At 38.6% G+C, this 17,709-nt stretch overlaps 1 protein-coding gene across 2 annotated transcripts in view; it reads left to right on the top strand.

Moving 5' to 3' along the window:
* The window catches only part of LOC149576078 (ABC transporter G family member 28-like), a 168,746-nt gene that overhangs the window by 20,145 nt on the left and 130,892 nt on the right, over positions 1 to 17,709 (top strand). The window lies entirely within an intron of this gene.

The following is a 17,709-nucleotide window of genomic DNA, read 5'->3' as shown; positions in this document are numbered from 1 at the left end:
ATATCTGAATATAATAACTTGTCCATTGCATTCTGGTACACTTTCAGCCTGACCACAATGAGGTCTCTCACCTCAACCTTGGGTACCATCCTTTGCATGCAATCAGTGAAGCCCTCCATGACCTCTCTATTGCAATCCCAGTAGGATGGAGAGAAGTGAAAATGAGGGTTGAAGAAATACCTCACCGCATTAATGGATTGGCAGAGCTGATTGTTCCCCCTCCTATCATTAATGTCCCACATCCAGATAGACATGCGTCTACTGGAGCATTGGAAGACCCTGCATTGACCCAATTGTAGAGGTATCCCTATTTGCCATTTAATGAAGAATCAACCTACACATGCATCAAAGGCACACATTTAGAAATTGAACAGACAAATAAAATTAGTTTAAAAAACTAAATTTGTTTAAATAATTAAATAAGTTTATAAACATAGGTGAAACTGGAAAGAAAAAGAAAAGAAAAGTGACAAGTTATGAATTTTTTAAGGAACTATGAGAAATTTGTAAAAATAGCTACAAAATGGTGTTACATCTTGCACAATACGCTCTAAAAAGAGTTAGAGCACATTGGAAATAGTACTAAAGGTCTATATAAACTTCGATGCAACTAAGGCAAGACAAAATGATTTTAGAAAAATAAGAAAAAGAATTTTGATTACATACTTGTGAATCCAAATTTTCTTGAAAAATCTCTTCAAATCCGCTTCAAATCCATAAGAAATTGCTCTAGAATGTTGCAAATGACATTTTTGCCTCCCCAAAACCTTTCTCCTCACTAAACCTTTTCTTGCAAACTAGGAAAAGTGTTTTTGCCCTTTGTTGGGCTGTCACAGTCAAATACCAGGCTGCACACACGATACGGTTTCAAGTTATCGTGATAAGTATGTATTTTATTGCCGATAAGTGCCATTTTTCTTTGCGATATTCTTGTAATTTATTTGCAATAAGTTCCTGCAATATCTTTGTTTACCGTACAGGGTAAAAGGATACTTATTGCATGTAGTACAGTAAGATATAACACAGAACATATACTTTATTCATATACACAATATGCACTCCAATGCTTACAATATGATTATGATGTCACAATAGTCCCTTTTAGATGGTGTACATATACTTTCCCGAAGAGGTGACTCAACCGTCACACACCCTTTTGAATACACTTCTACCCATCGGCTGCAATATAGTTTTATTGACAACATCATCCCCCCAAAAAGTAAAGTCATCTTCGAACGACAAACATCAAAATTCAAAATAACAACTAATTACATCAATTTTTTGCTACTAAGAAGAGGAATGCGTCCTTGGAGTAGTAGCCATCTGTGCCCTACGCTTGTTCAGCTCTGCTCGTAGCTTGTGCACTTGCATTGTCCGTACTTTCAGATCTAACTCAGTTTCCATTTGAAGCTCTAGGGCTTATTGCATCATTTCAGCAATCTCTCCAAGCTCTCTCCTTTTCCTCTGCTATCTGCTCCTCCTTTGTTGCCAACTGTGCCTTTTCTGCTGCTAATTGTTCCTTCTTCGCTGCCAACTTTTGGGTACGCTCACCCAAGTGTGGCTCTACCGCCTCCAATTGAATGGTCAACTCCTCTCGAGTTCTCTATGCATCCACCAATACAGCCTCATGTCCAATGCCTACTTCGAGTGCCTCAAAGCATAACGCCCCTTTTGAAATGCTTGCTTCAGTGCCCTCTCCACCTCTGGCAGACAGACACTCCATGATTGCAACAGCTCCAGGTCTCATCAACTGGTCACACTTCCCAATACTGATAACTGAACTGATTAGGGGTCTAGGGGGCAACGCCTCCAGTAGGGTTGAGGGGTAGCGCCCCTGCGGAGTCCTGGGGCAGAGCCCCAACAAGACCAAATCAGCACCCTCAAATCCACTCAAAAATCCATGGAACACACCATTTTTGTGATTTTCTTCCAATCCTATACTATTTCTGCCAACTGCTTCTGTTTTACTACCTCTTTATGTCTTTCCCTTTCCTTTGGTATCATGTATTAATCATTGTGAACTGTTTTGATTTGTCGTCGTTTTTCTTTTTTATAGAACCTCCTATCACCCTTCTTCTGTGTTTGTATGGTGGTCGTCCCTTGTATCAATTTATGTCATACGACCGTGCAATGATGTTTTATAACTTCTTTGTACCTTGTCTGTAGCCTCTTCTCATTTCAAAGGCCGTACAGTATCGTCTCACTTGCTAAGTGTTCTATGCCACCTTGTGTCCGTATGGTATCCACAACACTCCTACCTCCTCCTATCAATGGTCGTACTTTGATGCCCCTGGCTTTTTTATGCTTCCATGTCACTCTATGACGCTCTTCTCTATAACCCCCAGGCCATACAGTATCACCACTTCTTTGCAATCTCTCTGCCTTTACCGTACGATATACAACACTCCATACTCCTGATAACATACGGTGTTTTGAATGCTTTCTCCTTGAGCTGTACGGTCGTACAGAAGACCCTCCTTTCTATTCGTATGGTAGACCCTTCTCCTATGCTGTACGTCCGTACGGTCTTGTTTCTGCTCCTGTGTTCCGTACGTCTGTACGGTTCTTTCTTCTTCACAGACGATGCTCCTTTATGTGCGGTACATATGGTGGTGTGTTTGGTTTATTGCCTTCCTTATACTGTACTACTATACGGTCGAGTCACTCTTCTTGTCTTGTTGCCGTCGTATGATGTTTGTTCAAGGTTGTGCAATGTGCTCATATTTCTTCTGCCTGTGTGAAGGCTGTATGGACCATATTTGCTTTTTATAATGCTTTCTTTGTGTCGTACGACCGTACGGTTGACTATGCCTTCATGTTTCCGTACGATTGTACGGTTGACTATGTCTTCCTGTTGCCATACGGTGAGCTCCTCCTTTCTACTGAATGACCGTGCAGTGAGTTTTCCTTTCCACTTGGTGCCCGTATGGTGATTTTAATCTTCTCTAGCGCTCATACATATGATTTCTTGTAGTCGTACGTTACCTTGTATAGCCTTCAACTTATTTTATTGTTGTTTCAATACATTTTATACTTTTCTTTCATATTTACTAAACTTTATACTCTATTTACATCTACTTATCTTACCTATATACATTGCTAATTACTATCTTATGCTCTCTCTGAGCTGTTTGTCCGCAGAGGGACGTCACTTTTTTTATTATAGACTTCTAACTTCAAGCCGTTCACTGCATCAGCTACTTCCTTCCCGTCGAGCGTCCATAATTTGATTGCCCCATTATCACCAACTTCGCGGATCTTGTATGGTTTGACTCATTTAACTTTAAATTTGCTTGGTCTAATCTCATTATGCCCATTATACTTTAAAGCTAACTGCCCCGGTTGAAACTTATTCAATTTCAAATGCCATATTTTTCACCTATTTTGTGTAACCTCCGTGGTCCATTGTGTTTGCAATCGTCGCTCATCAAGTTTAATTAAGTTATACAATCTCTCCCTCAGGCTTTCCATATCTCCCAGTTTGTTCTCAATCGCGATCCTTAAACTTGGTACCATGAATTCCGTCAGTTGCCACTCCATGCCGTCAATAACTATATTCTTAATTCTAGAACCTTCACTCTGTACTATTGAAGTTTTTATTAAACACTTCCTCTTTGTTTCCTGTGCAGACCGTACAATGTGTTTTCCTTGCCGTCGATACCTTTCTACTAAATCCGTGGTGCAGTGTAACCTTTTCTTTCCATGCAGTTCGTCCATTGTGTACCGTATGGTGTAATCTTTCCTTTTTCTGGGTTCGTACGGTGTGTTCTTCCTCTTGTATTGGCCATACAGTATGTTCTTTCCTTCAGCGTCAGCCGTAACCGCCTTGCCTTCCTTTGCTCCTCTATATTCTTTCGAACATTCATTTTCCTCTCTTTTATTACCTTCATCAACCCTTAACATATTACAGCTCGAAAATAGCTCGTAGTCCTCCATCTGCCAATGGAGTAGGTCGTTCACCGAGCCCAAGTCATCATTGTTAGACCCTCTGTCTAGTCTCAATACTCCCTCTTCATTAGGTTCCATTCTCTTCTTCCCCTCGTCGTCCCCTCCACCTTTGCCTTCGGAATCCGATGATGCTGCCTCCTCACCTATCATCTGTGTGTGTAAGTTGATTACAAATCTTTCGCCTCCGTGTTTCATGGACATGGTATTTCGTTTCCAATCACGTTTCACCTTCTCTTGTACCAACCAACCTTGTCCAAGGATAGCGTCATATCCTTTTCTTTTTAACGAAATGACCACGAAATCCAATAAGAATGGTTGCATTCCGATAGTTAACGGCTGCGCCATCAAGGTTCCCAACAGCTTGATTCCGTGCTGATTTGCAACGAGTAACTAAAATGTAGGTGGCCACAATGTAGGTTGTCCCAACTTTTTCTATATATCCTTCGGTAACACGTTTACACCTGACTCTCATTGCAGGGTGGAAATGGGTTTGAAGCATTCACAAATAATTTGAGGGTCAATGCACATATTTCCTCCACAAAGATATGAGAAGCAACACACACTTTGATGATTTTACTTTGCATAATATCTGTATTGAGTGCTATTATTGATTGCTAATTAAGTGGATACTGGATTGCCTCAAAGAATTCTTTTTATTTGAGACATCATGACTTCCTTCCCTATGCCGACTGTATAATCATTTCTATTATTTATGCTCGAAATCTGCATCTATTATCCATGTCACATATTCAGTTTACAGAATGTTGTGCCAGCCCTCGTCTAAGCCTTGGGTTTTGTTTAAAAGAAAAAACGAAGAAAACATTGGAGAGCCCTCACATAGCAATCGAGTGTGCTTCTTGCTCGTCTCGTAGAAACTGATGTTGTTGACCAAATTTAGAATCCCAAACTCACATCTGTCTTGATTTACAGGGATTGGATCTATCCGAGGACCGTTGGGAAGTTTCAATAGGAAAATCTCCCCATTCACTCGTGACACACAAACAAAGTCTTAGATGCGAGCTTGCCCTTGAAAGATCACTTTTCCAGGCATCTCGGTGACACATTGAAACGACAACAGCTGCCAAACCATTCCCAATGTTCTGCTGATTGAGTTGCATATAGGTGACATTAGGGAGCTCCCACATAGCAATCGGGATGCTTTCGTGCCCATCTTCTCATAAACCCGATGAGTCATCTTGCTCCATTGCTGAGTTGGAAGACTTCACAATATTTGGCAAGCTCCAACCAAACCTTGGACTTCATATATTTCATGGTTTCAATAAATTTATGATCGCTGACAGGGTGTTGTTTATACAAATGATGTCTCTAACTCTTTGCTCATTCATTCTTCTTTGTCTTTGAAGAATTAATTCTCTTCCATCGAATGAATAAGATGCATTATAACTATTGCTGGTTGGTACACCTACTAAGCAATGCCTTTTTAAGTATTAGTTATTCCTTATCGCTGAATACCCCTTGTTGTGTATAAAGGATTTTGTTAGATTATCATCTCCTTTCCTAAATTGCTCGCTGACCCTCTACATCAGATATGAATAATATATGTATATCATTTTCTGATATGTTCCACCCTGTAACCCTTTGAATCCATTGTGTCCCAATATGCCTGCCACGTGCACAGTCGGGACTTGATCCTCTGAATACATTTCCCACACTCTGCTTCATTCAACATTTAATTTCCAAATTTTAATGACAGACATTATGATTGTTGAAACCTTTGAATGTCTTCGGTTACAAGTCGATTCCATAGATTAGCAATTATATCGATTTAGACTTTACCCAATCTCTGTATCAGCAATCACACATAGCTGTTTACATTTTGCAGTCTGGCTCTGATACCATGTTAATGTTTTCCAGATCTGCTGCAAATTTAATAGTACTGCCATTGTATTTGGTATGTATTTTCCAAATGGCAGCCATCTCTCTAATATAGGATGAATCATGGATAGACATGTCTCTTCACAGGACATGTCTATTCATTAGAATGCAATTACTATAATGACAAATAAATATCTAATATATTTAATATATTAAATATATATATTATATCTCACACTTATATATATATATAATATATTTGCACTATAGCTTATCCTAACTAAAGCTACCAATTATTAACATTATTTGCCAAAGTGATTTGGTCATAGTAATCCCAAACATGAACCTGGAGATGATCTCCCTTGGTTGAGAGACCAAAGAAAGATCCCATGGTAGCAGTAATGTAAACAAGGTAAGAGTTCATATAGAAGGGCGCTGAAGTTCCCATGTTGCCTATCTGTTGGCAAAGTGCACTGCTGATCAACTCTTCCCAAAAGATGTGTTCTTTGTTTTCCATGATTTGAAAGATGAACTTGTACATCCATGGCTTGAAATCATTAGAATCTCTGAGACCACTAACTCTGCTGAGAAAGCTGATGAGATTCTTGTACTCTTGTTTAAAGTTAGACCGATGAATGGTCTTTGGCCATCTTGAGAAGTTGCTCCTTTTATTGTCTAACCAGTATTAGTTGACATACTTGTGATAATCACCTTTCTACCCATTGTAGCATGCCAAAGATGATTCCTTGGTTAAATTTGCACACTCTGCTTTATGTGGTACTTAAAAGATTTGCTCAATGACCTTTGGATCAAGGCTAATGGCAACCTTGCCGTTAGCATCCTTAATAGTCTTTGATTTTGGAGTAAAATGCCGTGCATATCCAAAAACAAAATCAGGTTCCATTGCTACCATAGAAAATGCAGACACCAAGTGAATGTTATTCTTTTAATATGTTTCATATCATGACCAACATGATTTTCAACTCTTCGCAGAAAATCAGCCATATCCACATGACCAATCATTGTGTCCATTACATTATCAAGAATAGATGCAACTGATGATGGAGTTGCATGAACCAACTCTTTATCGTATTGATATTTCATCTTTCCTTTGGACTTTGATGACGAGGGCATCTCTTGTGTTTGTGCTGCAACACAAAAATCCCAAAACATAAACACATCATCAAAAGGAATTGCCATACAAGTTGATTTGCGATCAGCAACCAAGGTTTGGAAACGGATTGGAGACTCTGTAGATCCAATGAAATGATCTCAAAAAGAAATCATCATGCATATGTAGTGAATGAAGATGAAATGAACTGAATGCGGAATGGAGTGTTATGAAGGTTGAAAATGGAAGATGGAATGAAATGAAATAAAATGAAAATGTGTGAAGGTGGAACACATGGGAATGCGTACGAATGAAGATTGCTGATTTCCGAACGTGACTTAGGGTTTTCAGGCATTTATTGCATGAAGAATGAATACATGTAAGTGCAACATGTAATGAGAGATGAGATGCGAATGCGGATGGAAGATACACTTTACATGTGAGGTTTTCAAACATAGCCCCAAATCTTGGGGACCCCCCTTTTTTTTAATCGCCTTGGCAAATTTTTGGATTGCCCTAAAAAAATTTTGAGTTTTGAAAATTTCACGCCTTGGCACCTTTAGGACAAATGTGGGGAGGCTTAGCTTATTTTCACCCGGTTTCAACTTGATTTTCTAGAGCTATCAATTCTATCCTTAGGCCGAATAATTTTGTAATGATCCCATCTTTTAGCAGTTGACCAAGTGTGTGTGCGTTAGCCTTGTTCTACATGGTCCCGAGGACTAACGAAGGGTTTAATGGGATCCTGGAGTGTTTTGGCCTAGTCATTTCCAGTTTGGGCCAAAAAGAAGTTGATTTACTCAGTTTCAGGCATACTTACTATTTTTAGTAAGTCGGCAGGACACAGTGCAGGTCAATTTTGGTGATTGGATTCGATACTCCTCGGTGAGAGCTTTCCGATGAGCTATCACTCGCATTATTCGGAGTCCGATTGCTAATACATTTTAATGCTTGAAGTTTTATTAAAGTAACGTCTAATTTAATTGTAAAATATTAAAGTGTTACTTTAATATTTATTTTATGGTGATGTGTACTCAAGGGAGACATAAAGGGTATTTTAATATATGTTTTATATATTACACATCTTTTATCCCACATTGCCCATATGAGTTGAGCGGACCCTTGGAAATAGAATAAAAGGAAGCATTTGTGGCTTCATCAGGCAGGTTGAATATGAGAAGAAATTGGTGTGTGAGTTGCAGCTCCGTTCTTGGCATTTGAAGACGTTTATCCTCTCTTGTAACATTCTAGACGTCATTCCCTTGGGGTTTGGCCTTTGGAATTCTTTGTTATCGGCTTCATTATCAGGCAGTTTAGTTGCATTTCCGGCTACAGGCAGATTTGGTATTTTGCTCATATCTTCTTCACTACTTGCCCGACGCTTATGCCGCTTTGAGGGAATGATATTACGAAGGTAGTGGGCTGATTGAAGGACAAAGTACTCTAGCAGCAAGTTCGAAAGCATGGGCTGGAGTATTATGTCAATAATGCTGAAATAATTAGTGAGTTGATAAATCTGCCATGTATTTGGTTTTATGAATTCTGAAAATAACATTTTATTAGCAGCAGTTCATTTCCACTTTGCATATTATTGTAGTTTCTTTCTTGTTTATGTTGTATGATACCAATTCCATGCACGAAACACAACAAACAAATAAACGTTTGATTTCCGGAGTTATAAGGGGTTTAAAACATTAAACGGAGAAATAAGAGGTTGCATGCAAACTGTTTGACAAAATTCCTTTCAGCAAATTGGTTTAGTTTTTTGGGACATCCAGGGGTGCCCATTACAAATTTTCTAAGTTAATTTCAACTTGGCAGGATAAAATTGTGAATTTTGTACTTGGACGATTTCTTTTGAAAATTTGGTTTTAATTGTGTAAATTTGGAGGATTTTCAAAAGGGAAATTTTAATTAGACTTAAGTTTTGGAAAATCTCAAATTTTTCTTTGGTGAAAATTTAAATTTTGTTGAAATAGGGTTAAATTGCAAATAATCGATTTTTGGTTCTAGATGCAATTTTATTTTATTTTTATTGGCATAACAAAATCGATTTAGGTAGAAAGTTGCAAAAAATTGGCTTTAATAGATTAAAATTGCCTTGAAAGCTTTTAGTTTTTAATGAATTTGGTAATTTAATATTGAAAAAATGGCTTTTGGTTAGTCAAAATCCAAATTTAATGACGTATTAATTACTAAACCCTCATTAAATGGAAATATTTAACACCCTCAAGGCACCATTTAATTTCGTTTTGCAATTTGGAGCTAAGTGGCAAATTTAAAAATGCAATTTTCTTTTGGGAAAAATTAAATTTTTGAGCTAAGCACTTAATTATGGACCATGACTTGGAGTTAATTTTTGTTTTTTTCTCCTCCAGGACTAGGTCGGCTTAGAGGGAAAAGAAATTGGGTATAAAGGAGACCTCTTTCCCATTTCTTCTTCACAATTCATTCCTTCCTCTCCATGCTTGGGTGAATTTCCTTGGGAGCAGATTTTGATGCTTAGGCGATTTTGTTCTAAGGCAGATTCCTCTCCATTGTTGAGCGAATTTGTCTTGAGGAGCAAATTTCAGGCCTTGGCGATTTTCCTTGTGGGCAGATTTTGGCAGATTTTTGGTGATTTGTTCTCCTTCTATGTGCTGCGATTTGTGCCCTAAGCAACATTTTTGGGCAAATTGAAGACTTCCATGCTTGGGCGAATTAAGACAAGGGCAGAACTTTCCACACTTGGCATTTTCTTGAGGCAGATCTGATTTTGTGACATGGACAATTCATGGTGAAGGTCTGATTTTTCCCTATTTAGGACTGCATTTTTTATATCAGACTTGGCGATTTTGTTGGGAGAAGGGATGCATATGAAAGTTTGATTTTTGTTTGTTGGGCAAGTGTTGGATAGTTTTAGAAGTTTAAATTTTTTATTTGCAAAGGGATTTGAAATTCTTGAAGTCATATCCTAGGTTCTGAAAAGTCGCTGTAAGATTATTAGTTAAGGTGAATTTTTATCATCTAGAGTTGCAAGGGGTCCTTAAGCTGACATCCATCTTTCATTCTCGTCTAAGGATTGCTCCTCTTGGTTCTTCTTGCCTTCTGGTCCACCACTCTACCATCCCGTAATAGGGCGACGAGCATGGAGGATGGTAGTGCAAGTAAGAATCTCAAGCGGGCAAACACTAAGAAAGACAAAGAGGATATGATGCCCAAAACTCCCTTCTTCTCGAAAATGAAGAGAATAACCGACACCAATATTGGTACAGTGGACATGATACAGATGAGGGACAGACTAAAGGAAGGACAATCCCCCTTGGCAAAAAGGATATACAAGAGCGGAATTGTACATGTAGCGGCTTTTCCTCCCACATTGCCTTGTCCAGAATTGATTATGGAATGTGCATTCAGATTTGATCTAAACAGTAAATCCATCATTTTTGATGAAGGGAAGAGAGTGTTGGCTAGCATTGGCGAACAAGCAATCGAGGAAACATTCAACATTCCCCAATACAAAGGCATGACGGTTGTGATGATGGACCAAGCAACTAAATCATTTCAAGATAACCAAGAGGCCTATTACACGTATCTAAAGCAGAATTGGATACGCGAGGGAAGGAAGGGAGTTAACAGATCATCGAGGCTCACAATGGCAGATTTCAAACCAGAGTATGGTGATCTCGTTGTTCTGCTTAGCCGGATCATAGGCCTAGCTCAAGGGATGCAATTTGAAAACTGGATGTACTTCTTCATTGATGAGATCGAGAAAGGGAAAATAAGGTTTGATTGGGCCAAGATCATAAGCGAGAACTTAGAATTGCAACTCAGAACCGTGCAAAACCAAAAGCAATTCTACATGGGCTCTTATCTGTTCTACATAATTGCTAGATTGTACAAGAGTCCAGGACTTAAGGCCTTAGGAGAAGTTGGTAGCGGACCGAGACAATATTTGGTACATGAATGCTATCCGTAGCTCCATTTGCACAACAACAACTATTACAAGATATTTTGTGATGCCTTTGCTATGAAGATAGTAAGGGTACTACAAGGAACACTTGCTAAGAGACTTTCATCGGACGCAGAAACAAAGATAAAGAAATATGGAAGTTGGTTCATCTAATTTCCGCAATTTACATACATTAGAGTGGCAGAAAGTACAGTTTGTCTTACGAGGCTTCCAAGGTACCCACCCGACAAGGTAGTTTTGTTAGAATTGGCTAGGCAACTTGAGCACTATGATAGAATAATGAGGAACGAAGGGAAAACAGGCAATTTCGTTCTCAATCGTAATTGACAATGATAGTTGCCCAAATCGGGCCTCCTTTGAAGCCGTAGAGAAGGAATTGGAATGGTATCATCTAGGATGGTACAAAGCAAGGCAAGGATTCGATCCTAATGGTCTTATCAAGGTATCTCATGGAAATGAATTCAAGCATGTTCCCACCATAGAAGACTTTTGGGCCAACGCCAAAGATGACTTTCATGTGAGAAAGCTAGCTTTCTCAAGGTTGTCGGTGAACATGATGAGGGCTATTAGATGGAAAGGCTTTGATATTTTGGATCAACTGGAGGATGATGGAAATGTGTTGAGAGAAGACTATGATACAGTAGAAGGAACATAATTGAATCCAGTGGATTGGGATGACCATCATATCCTTTCTTGGAAGCAGTCACAAGGGTAGTGGATTTACATACCGAGTCGTGGTATAATGAAGGACTAAGGAAGCTACAAAGACAAAGGACTCCCCTTACCTATGAGATGATGAAATCAAAAGAGAAACAAGCAGGATTAGTCAGACAAAGGAATGAAGGAAATAGCTGGCAACAGGAAATGATTAGAAATAGCAAGAAGAAAGTTTTGGAGGTAGAGAAGGGCAAAGAACATCCAGAGCCTCCAACCAAGAGACAGCATGCAGCGCCATCAAGAGAGAGTATAATTGAGGCTAGAAGCCAAGAGGTCAATTCAAATGATAAAGGGGCCGCGGTGGAGGTGAGCTCTGATTCGAAATCAAGTGGCTATAGTGAAAGCACTGAGTACTCCCCTCTCTCGGAGAACCAGCAAGGAAATGATATGGAAGAAACTAGTAGAGAAGAAGATGGACCAATCGACATCGAGGCAATAAGTCAGGAACTCGAGACTGTTGGTGACGTTTTGTTAGTTGAACCAAATCCAGATTTGGGGAGATGCACTGCACCACTATGGTTAAGACAAATGCTTATGCCAAGAGGCGAGGTGGTAACGGTCCATATAGCTGAGGACATCCAAGGGTTAATGGAAAAGGGTGATAGCGAGAACCAAAAACAAATGGCAAGAACAGTGGCAAGGGTAATCAGGAGCGACAATGATGGTCACCGAAAGGTTCAGATTGCTATTCCAACAGTCAACAAGGCAGTGAATGAGATTGTGGCCCAAGAATATGAGATAGTGGAACATAACTTGGGAAGGAATACAGATGATATGGAGTGTGAGGAGGTCTAGGAAGGTATGGCATCAATCAGAGAGAGGTTAAGGCAAATGAAAGGATAGTAAAGTTGGAGGTTGAGAACAAATATTGGAGAGATAGCCAGCCCATCCAACAGCTGCACCAGGCAGCCCTTCCTCAAGACAGCGAGAGCAATTCAGGAGAGATATTAGCTCAGCTACATGAAGTCAGGGTTTGGATCCATGATACAATCCAAGATGGGCGAAATTTCTTGCCTTCCTTCGTCTCGACATTCCAGTCATTAGTGGCCATTAGAGACAAGTTCAAATTATTCGAAGAGGAGTGGAAAGGTTTCCTTCCCGTCAGAGATTTGGCTATTCCTAGGCTACAGGCGTTCATTGGGCTACCTGAGGCATATTTGCAAAGGGCCAGGTTGGTTGATGAAAGAGGATTGAGTATAGTTGAATCTTGGCTTGTTGCATTAACTACCAGATTTAGAACACTTGAGGAAATACATAATGAGATTGCATGACACAGTCCAAGCGTCGACACTTCTATTTCAACCATGATGAGTGACGTTGGGGTGGCACTTGATTTTGAAGATATTAGAGAAGAGGATATCAATGAGACAGATTTTGGATCGAGGTTGGATGAGTTAGGAAAGATTGCTATTAAGAAAAAGCATTTGGGCACCCTTTCCTCTCTCAATGCTTTTATTGGATTTGCGAAGGAATATGAGAAGGATCACAAAAAGATACTACAAGCAGCAAGCAGCGTGGCAAAGTCAGCGAAACTCAAGGCGAAGCATACACCTTGTCCTCCTATGGGAGAAGTTAACGAAAGGCTAGCTAAGTTCATTGCCTTGGCTAAGAAAATGAAAGAAAAAGGGAAGATTTATATTAGAAGATCATTTGATATAAGCCCAAGTGGCAATTTCCCTTTCTTCTAGAATAGGACAAGTGTCTATTTCTGATTGGCCACCATTTTGGTGCCTTCTCATTGGTTGCCACTTTTTGCACTTTTTTCATTGGTCCATTGATGAGGTGGCAGCTGCTCATTGGCTGATGGGATGGCAACCCTAATTAGGGTTTTGAGGATCCAATCTGGATCATTGATCTTGTTTTGATCTCCACTGTTCGTTGTATTTTTGGCCCCTATAAAAGGCCATTTGCTCTCATTTGTAAAGTGTTAGAGAAATTGTTGCGAAGATAATACCAAAATTGCTCTCTTTTTCATTGTTGCGATTTGCATGTTGATTAAGAACATTGGGTGTTATTGCATGTTTTCTACTTCCACATAGATTTCTTTTCAAGTTGTTTAAGTTGTTTAAGTGAGGTTGAAGTAGATGGATAGTTGTATGGTAGCATTGGTAAATGTTTGATAGGGGTCAATACTAGGCCACTAGCATCCTAGTGGCTGGTTGGGAAGCTTTATGTGGTAAACTAGTTTATTATTCCTTCAAATCATTGCACTTGTGGAAGTGAGGCCGTTGGTCAGCTCTCATTGGGTTTGATCCCCGTCCATTTGCTAACCTTCCATTCATAGGAATAGGAGTAGAATAGTGAGTAGCTGGGTAGTCGAAGTAGAGAGAGAGAAGTTAGAAAGGTAAGTCAAGCATTAGAACACATCCACTCACCTTCCACCACTATCACTTTCCCATCAACAACACCATTGGCAGACACATCCTTCATCACCACCACCATCAACATTATCTGCCTCTGCACATTTCACAAACCAAGCCACCATCACTTTCATCCCACCAAAGTCCAAGTCATCCTCGAAAGAATAGCGTAAGGCTGCCTACGTGATTATTAGCAAATCACATCGATAAAACTGAGAGAATATCCAACGGTGTAAGGAACATTGGAACTATTGCTTATGTCTTCATAGGTAATAACTTTTCAAGAGAGGAGTTGCATGTTTGATATCCCATATTGAATATTCAAATCCTAATATGTTATGTAAGTGATACAAAACTCGCATCAACAACATGCAAATGTGAATGAAGGATGAGGTGCAAAGCATGGAATGATACAGAAACATGTATTTGCTCACGAAGGCGCAAATGCATATGGAGAGATGGAAATGGAAAATGTAAGAGGGATAATGAGCTTTATTGTCATCTTTGGTGAAAAGGTGAAGTCAAAGTACATGAAAAAAGAAAATGACATCTTTTTGACTTTTCAAAAAAGAAAACTTTTAGTCAAAATTGGACCTTTTAGATGCTATTACACGTAAGGCTTTTCGTGTAATTATGTCGTACGAGTGAAGACAAAAAGTGAGATGAGTGAAAATGAAAACGGAAAATGGGATCACATGCATTGTGGATGGTGAATGAGATGGAAAACATGTAATTGCATTTGTCAGATGAGATGTGAAGTATTGTGACATCGAAGATGGAAGTGAAACGTGATGATGCTTTCACATGAAGTGAAACAACAAGTTCTTGGGAAAGAACTTGTAACTTCTCCAAAGTGGAGAAAACCGGCAAGCAAGCACAAAGCACAAAATTTCAAAAGAAAAACGTACCTTTGGAGAGTGACTCAAACATGTCAAGATGCAAAACACTTCAACACACAAATTCAAATTTGAAAATTGGGGAAAAACCAAAAACAAGAAAATGAACAATTTCTTCATTTTTAAAGGAAAAATGCACTTTCCATGGCATAGATTTCAACAAGTGGCAATCATCAAGCAATAATGTGCATAAAATCAACAAAATCAAATTAAATAGCAAGAAAGAATAAGTCCACTTACATGAAGATGAAGTGCCAAAAATGAAGGAAAAAGATGCTCCAATGTTGAAAATGTCTTTAAAAACGTTTTGAATCTTTCAAACTCTTGCAAATTCGAATGGGTGAAGGCAGCAAATAAGGAGTATTTGGAAGGTGATGCCAAAATGTGCCCTAATAATGCTCCAAGATCCAATGTTTTGCTTGCACAAGCTCATGGGACATTTTTAGTGAAAAAACGTGTTTCACCAAGGAGCATGGTAAAATCGATTTGGTGTTTAAACATGAAATCATGTGGCAATATGCAATGTAATCACCAAATAAGACCAAATCGATTCATATTGGAGCAAAAACTTTGATAAAAAATGATGTTTTTTATGAAGTTTTCTTAAAAATGTGCCCTAGGATAGAACTGAAGAAAACGATTTTCAGCAAGATGAACCCATTTTTGGCGCTAGAAAATCCATTGCCAAGCAAAACGACCTTAATGGAAAAGATCTCATGCAAAAATGCCAAGTAAATCTCTCACAATGAGCAAAATCAGGTTCTTGGAGAGCAAATGCATGTGTTCTTCCAAAATCGGACCTTTTGGGGGGCACAACATGTTTTAAAATATGCTTTAAGTTAAAATCAGACCTTTTGGTTTGACATGCATATTTTAAAAACTCTCAACAATGTAAATTGGACTTTTTAGGGTGCATAACACATTTTAAAACATGCATTTGGTGAAAATCAAACCTTTTGGGGAGGACTGCATATTTTAAATGAAATCTCATATTTTTTATGCAATGACATATAAACTCACCTTTTGATGTAATGACACCCAAAAGGTCCACTTTTGATAGTCTTGTGCTTTAAAGTTGAACTTTATATGCAATGACATGTAAAATGTCCACTTTTGATGAATTTTACATGTAATTGCATATAAAATGTCCACTTTTGATGACTTAAAAGTAATAGAAACATACAAATATCCATTTAATTTCATTAAAATGGTACTTTAATGGGACGCAAACAATATTTATAAATCATATTAAAAATATAACACATAAATATCATTTAAAAAGTAACATAAAATGAGCATTTGATTTAAAAATAAAATATTAAATTGAAATTATATAGTTTATATAGCGACTTTAAGTGAAAAATCAAGAAGTAACTCAACTTAAAATTATAACATAAAGTGCACTATAGTTACTTTAAGTGAAAATTTAAATGATAAAGTAACTTAAAAACATAACATAAAGTGAATTTAAGTTATATTTTTCAAAAAGTTAATGTCAAATTAAATATATAATATGATATTTTTTATTTGTGCTATTGCATAAAAAATGTCCACTTTTGAGACACTAAAATGACCATATCTCATGCTCTAGATTAGACCAAATCAAAGGGAAAATGGAAAGCCATAACATGAGCGAAACCAAAGGACTAAAAACCAACAAACGCAAACTCAAAAGCAAAGAAAAGGACGATGAGTAAAGGCTCGATAGAAAGCAAAACGAAACAAACTTGACGAAAGCTTTCAGTAAAACAATTTGATATACGAATTGAAGTTGATTGATCGATCAACATTAAACAATTGGATATCAAATTCAAATTTAGAGATACGTGAAATTAGCTTGAAAAAGTTTCGTGCTGTTACCAACATTTTGTGGTGACAAAATGCAAGATAACAGACATCAATGACAATAATTCCATCACATCTTGCCAAGTAATTCCTTTAGCCATTGTTTCTAGGCTCTAACAGACTTGCTCTTCCCTTGTTTGGTACCATAGATTTCTGCCAATATCTTCGTGTTGTCCCGTAGTAACTTGAACTCCTTCTGGAATTCCTTTTTCAACGCATCCCATGTTGTCAAGTTGGTCTTATCTACACCATAGTACTCGTCAATGGCTCCCTCCCTGAGTGTAGCGGGGAATTTTTTAACCCATTCATCGTGGCTGGTAACCCCATTTGCTGTCCAAATGGTTCGCACGTTCGACAATGGTAGTTTGGGTCCTCCTTTGCGTGGCCCATAAATTTGGGCAATTTTTTGCTTGTTTTTCGCCATGGCTACCGGTTGTGATACTTGATGTACCATCAATTGTACTGCTGGTTGTGTTGGTTGTGCTCTGTGAGGGGTCTGCATTTGCTTCTGTGTACCTGCATTGGATTGTGGTGTGGTAGGCTCTGAAAAAGGTTTCGGTTACTAGACTATGCTCGCTCGTTCGGTGTGTGAGGAACAAACTAATTGTCTCAGCTACCTCGTGCTTGTGTTGCTTTAGCACCTCTAGCCGCGCTGGTTCCCTCTTCACTCCTGCATGGTTTCTCCACCCTCAACCCGTGGTGTATGAGACGAATTTATGAAAGTTTCTTCAATCCAATTTAACATTTGCCGTGTTTCTTCCAGTAACTCCTTGCTACTTCTCATTTGCCAATGTTCTAGCAAACCACGCTTCCCTTCAATCACTGTACCTCCTGTGGCACTATTGTGGTCACCCTCTGTAACACCTCCGTAGTCCGTTTCAATGAGTTGTTTGAACCTCTGTCTTCGCTTGGTTTGCTCTGCGAGAATTAGGGCTTGGTGTGTGTACGACATCATTTGGATCCTTCTTATTTCTATCTTTATTTAATAGATTGGGCATCAATTCCAAGATAACATCATAAATAACAAACAAGCATAACACTTAT

This window comes from Cupressus sempervirens, chromosome 1 (assembly GCF_028749045.1).
Source record: "Cupressus sempervirens isolate cs-2001-9-10 chromosome 1, ASM2874904v1, whole genome shotgun sequence".
NCBI lineage: Eukaryota > Viridiplantae > Streptophyta > Pinopsida > Cupressales > Cupressaceae > Cupressus > Cupressus sempervirens.
This window is presented reverse-complemented; position numbering and strand designations above follow the sequence as displayed.